Genomic DNA, 6,000 nt, shown 5'->3' on the forward strand with positions numbered 1-6,000 from the left:
AAATCCTCCACTAAATATGAGTCCTTTAGTGATGATAATGCTAGTGATGAGGAAGATAATTTGCGTACTCTTTTTGCCGACCTCAACATGCAACAAAAGGAAAAATTAAATGAATTGATTAGTGCTATTCATGAGAAAGATGATCTCTTGGACTCTCAAGAGGACTTCCTTATTAAGGAAAACAAAAAGCATGTTAAGGTTAAAAATGCCTATGCTCTACAAGTTGAAAAATGTGAAAAATTGTCTAGTGAGCTAAGCACTTGCCATGAGACTATTGACAACCTTAGAAATGAGAATGCTAAATTGTTAGCTAAGGTTGATTCACATGTTTGTAATATTACAACTTCCAATCCTAGAGATGATAATGTTGATTTACTTGCTAGGATTGATGAGTTGAATGTTTCTCTTGCTAGCCTTAGAAATGAGAATGAGAAATTGATTGCTAAGGATAAAGATTTTGATGTTTGCAATATTACTATTTCTAACCTTAGAAACGAGAATGATATACTACATGCTAAGGTTGTAGAATTAAAATCTTGCAAACCCTCTACATCTACCGTTGAGCATGTTTCCATTTGCACTAGATGTAGAGATGTTGATATTAATGCTATTCATGATCACATGGTCTTAATTAAACAACAAAATGATCATATAGCAAAATTAGATGCTAAAATTGCCGAGCATAACTTAGAAAATGAAAAGTTTAAATTTGCTAGAAGTATGCTCTATAATGGGAGACGCCCTGGCATCAAGGATGGCATTGGCTTCCAAAGGGGAGACAATGTCAAACTTAGTGCCCCTCCTAAAAATTTGTCTAACTTTGTTAAGGGCAAGGCTCCCATGCCTCAGGATAACGAGGGTTACATTTTGTACCCTGTCGGTTATCCCGAGAGCAAAATTAGGAGAATTCATTCTAGGAAGTCTCACTCTGGCTCTAACCATGCTTTTATGTATAAGGGTGAGACATCTAGCTCTAGGCAACCAACCCGTGCTAAGTTTCCTAGAAAGAAAACTCCTAGTGCATCAAATGATCATGGCATTTCATTTAAAACTTTTGATGCATCTTATGTTTTGACTAACAAATCCGGCAAGGTAGTTGCCAAGTTTGTTGGGGGCAAACACAAGGGTTCTAAGACTTGTGTTTGGGTACCCAAAGTTCTTGTGTCTAATGCCAAAGGACCCAAAACCGTTTGGGTACCTAAAATCAAGAACTAAACTTGTTTTGTAGGATTATGCATCCGGGGCTCAAGTTGGATCATCGACAGCGGGTGCACAAACCACATGACAGGGGAGAAGAAGATGTTCTCCTCCTACGAGAAAAACCCAGATCCCCAACGAGCTATTACATTCGGGGATGGAAACCAAGGTTTGGTCAAAGGTTTGGGTAAAATAGCTATATCTCCTGACCATTCCATTTCCAATGTTTTTCTTGTAGATTCTTTAGATTACAATTTGCTTTCCGTTTCGCAATTATGTCAAATGGGCTAAAACTGTCTATTTACTGATGTAGGTGTCACTGTCTTTAGAAGAAGTGATGATTCAATAGCATTTAAGGGAGTGTTAGAGGGTCAGCTATACTTGGTAGATTTTGATAGAGCTAAACTCGACACTTGCTTAATTGCTAAGACTAACATGGGTTGGCTCTGGCACCGCCGACTAGCTCATGTTGGAATGAAGAATCTTCATAAGCTTCTAAAGGGAGAGCACATCTTAGGACTAACAAATGTTCATTTTGAGAAAGACAGGATTTGTAGCGCATGCCAAGCCAGGAAACAAGTTGGCACTCATCATCCACACAAGAACATCATGACAAGTGACAGGCCGCTGGAGCTCCTACACATGTATTTATTCGGCCCGATCGCTTACATAAGCATCGGCGGGAGTAAGTACTGTCTAGTTATTGTGGATGATTATTCTCGCTTCACTTGGGTGTTCTTTTTGCAGGAAAAATCTCATACCCAAGAGACCTTAAAGGGATTCTTGAGACGGGCTCAAAATGAGTTCGGCTTAAGGATCAAGAAAATTAGAAGCGACAACGGGACGGAGTTCAAGAACTCACAAATAGAAGGCTTCCTTGAGGAGGAGGGCATCAAGCATGAGTTCTCTTCTCCCTACACCCCACAACAAAATGGTGTAGTGGAGAGGAAGAATCGAACTCTATTGGACATGGCAAGAACCATGCTTGATGAGTACAAGACACCGGATCGGTTTTGGGCCGAGGCAGTCAACACCGCTTGCTACGCCATCAATCGGTTATATCTACACCGAATCCTCAAGAAGACATCATATGAACTCCTAACCGGTAAAAAGCCCAATATTTCATATTTTAGAGTCTTTGGTATCAAATGCTTTATTCTTGTTAAAAGAGGTAGAAAATCTAAATTTGCTCCTAAGACTGTAGAAGGCTTTTTACTAGGATATGATTCAAACACAAGGGCATATAGAGTCTTTAACAAGTCCTCAGGACTTGTTGAAGTTTCTTGTGACGTTGTGTTTGATGAAACTAACGGCTCTCAAGTAGAGCTAGTTGATCTTGATGAGATAGGTGAAGAACAGGCTCCGTGCATCACGCTAAGGAACATGTCCATTAGGGATGTGTGCCCTAAGGAATCCGAAGAGCCTCCACATGCACAAGATCAACCATCCTCCTCCACGCAAGCATCTCCACCAACTCAAAATGAGGACGAGGCTCAAGTTGATGAAGGAGAAGATCAAAGAGATGAGCCACCTCAAGATGACGGTAATGATCAAGGGGGAGATGCAAATGATCAAGACAAGGAGGATGAAGAGCCAAGGCCGCCACACCCAAGAGTCCACCAAGCAATCCAACGAGATCACCCCGTCGACACCATCCTCGGCGACATTCATAAGGGGGTAACTACTCGATCTCGTGTTGCACATTTTTGTGAGCATTACTCTTTTGTTTCCTCCATTGAGCCACACAGGGTAGAGGAAGCACTCCAAGATTCGGATTGGATGATGGCGATGCAAGGGGAGCTCAACAATTTCACTAGGAATGAGGTATGGCATTTAGTTCCACGTCCTAATCAAAATGTTGTAGGAACCAAGTGGGTCTTCCGCAACAAGCAAGATGAGCATGGTGTGGTGACAAGGAACAAAGCTCGACTTGTGGACAAGGGATACTCCCAAGTCGAAGGTTTGGATTTCGGTGAAACCTATGCACCCGTAGCTAGGCTTGAGTCAATTCGCATATTATTAGCCTATGCTACTTACCATGGCTTCAAGCTTTATCAAATGGACGTAAAGAGTGCCTTCCTCAATGGACCAATCAAGGAAGAGGTCTATGTTGAGCAACCTCCCGGCTTTGAAGACAGTGAGTACCCTAACCATGTCTATAGGCTCTCTAAGGCGCTTTATGGGCTCAAGCAAGCCCCAAGAGCATGGTATGAATGCCTCAGAGATTTTCTTATTGCTAATGGCTTCAAAGTCGGCAAGGCCGATCCTACTTTATTCACTAAAACTCTTGACAATGATTTGTTTGTATGCCAAATTTATGTTGATGATATCATATTTGGGTCTACTAACGAATCTACATGTGAAGAATTTAGTAGGATAATGACACAGAAATTCGAGATGTCTATGATGGGGGAGTTGAAGTATTTTCTAGGATTCCAAGTCAAGCAACTCCAAGAGGGCACCTTCATTTGCCAAACCAAGTACACTCAGGACATTCTAAACAAGTTTGGGATGAAGGATGCCAAACCCATCAAAACACCCATGGGAACAAATGGGCATCTCGATCTCGACACGGGAGGTAAATCCGTCGATCAAAAGGTATACCGGTCGATGATTGGTTCATTACTCTATTTATGTGCATCTCGACCAGACATTATGCTTTCTGTATGCATGTGTGCAAGATTCCAAGCCGACCCTAAGGAATCACACCTTACGGCCGTAAAACGAATCTTGAGATATTTGGCTTATACTCCTAAGTTTGGGCTTTGGTACCCTCGGGGATCCACATTTGATTTGATTGGTTATTCGGATGCCGATTGGGCGGGGTGTAAGATTAATAGAAAGAGCACATCGGGGACTTGCCAGTTCTTGGGAAGGTCCTTGGTGTCTTGGGCTTCAAAGAAGCAAAATTCGGTCGCTCTTTCAACCGCCGAAGCCGAGTATATTGCCGCAGGCCATTGTTCCGCGCAATTGCTTTGGATGAGGCAAACCCTGCGGGACTATGGTTACAAATTAACCAAAGTTCCTCTTCTATGTGATAATGAGAGTGCAATTTGCATGGCGGATAATCCCGTTGAGCATAGCCGCACTAAACACATAGCCATTCAGTATCATTTTCTTAGGGATCACCAACAAAAGGGGGATATCGAGATTTCATACATTAATACTAAAGATCAATTAGCCGATATCTTTACCAAGCCACTAGATGAACAAACTTTTACCAAACTTAGGCATGAGCTTAATATTCTTGATTCTAGGAATTTCTTTTGCTAATTTGCACACATAGCTCATAAGTATACCTTTGATCATGTCTCTTTTATATATGCTATGACTAATGTGTTTTCAAGTGTATTTCAAACCAAGTCATAGGTATATTGAAAGGGAATTGGAGTCTTCGGCGAAGACAAAGGCTTCCACTCCACTCTACTACTCATCCTTCGCCGTCGCTCCGAGCATTTCTTCGTCTTTGGTATAATCTTCACTCATATGTTTTATTTGCCAAAGGGGAGAAAATAGTTAGGGAAGGGCTTATATCTCACTCAAAGTATCCGTTTTTGGCGATTCATGCCAAAGGGGGAGAAAGTATGAGCCCAAAGCAAAAGGACCGCACCACCATCCTAATTTTTTTTAAAAAAGTAAATTTTCAATTGATAAACTTTAAATTAGTATCTCTTTGAGTTCTAAAGGGGGAGAAAGTAGTACTTTCAAAATTGATATCTTAAAACCCTCTTGAACACTAAGAGGAGAATTTATTGAGGGGGAGTTTTGTTTAGTCAAAGAAAAATCATTTGAAACAAGGGGACAAAATTTCAAAAATGCTTCGCAAAATCTTATTCAATTGTCTTTGACTATTTGCAAAAAGACTTTGAAAAGGATTTACAAAAAGAATTTGCAAAAGCAAAACTTGTGGTGCAAGCGTGGTCCAAAATGTTAAAAATAAAGAAACAATCCATGCATATCTAGTAGGTAATATTTATTGGCTCAATTCTAAGTAACCTTTGCACCTGCATATGCAAACTAGTTCAAATTCTGCAATTTTATATTTGCTTTGGTTTGTGTTGGCATCAATCACCAAAAAGGGGGAGATTGAAAGGGAATTAGGCTTACACCTATTTCCTAAACTAATTTTGGTGGTTGAATTGCCCAACACAAATAATTGGACTAACTAGTTTGCCCAAGTCTATAAGATCTACAGGTACCAAAGGTTCACAATAAGCCAATAAAAAGATCAAGAGAAAGGGTTCAAACAAAGGAGCAAAGGGACAACCGAAGGCACCCTGGTCGGGCGCACCGGACAGTGTCCGGTGTACCAGGGGACACCAAGCTGAACTTCGCACCTTGTAACAGAGCTAGAGATTACCAGTTTTCCTCCTTGTAATTCAATATCTTTGCAGAAGCGAACATGCAAGGGTTCAGGAGCAGTTGGAGGAAAATCTTCAGCTAGTATTGCAAATGGGCGAGCCGTTTTATCAAATTTGTCTAAGGTGATATATTTCCCAACTTCCTACAATCTCTAGTCCATAATCGACATTGTGTGGTCTTCAGGCAACAAAAATTCTTTGCCACTACTCCGCATGGAAACATCAAAATAGCGTGATCATACAAAAAATCTATTCATGCGAGTCATCAAAAATATTGAAACGACACCTTCTAAGAATTTAAAACGGATAAATATTACCTCCAAGGAACTTATTATCTGTACCATGGCTAAATGTCATCCCTATATAGAATCTTTTTGGGTGCTCCAAAGGTACCTGGGATGGATGTTCCATTGACAAAAGAACGCAAATTAAGTCGACACAG

The sequence above is a fragment of the Zea mays genome, chromosome 7, assembly GCF_902167145.1.
Source record: "Zea mays cultivar B73 chromosome 7, Zm-B73-REFERENCE-NAM-5.0, whole genome shotgun sequence".
NCBI classification, from domain to species: Eukaryota; Viridiplantae; Streptophyta; class Magnoliopsida; order Poales; family Poaceae; genus Zea; species Zea mays.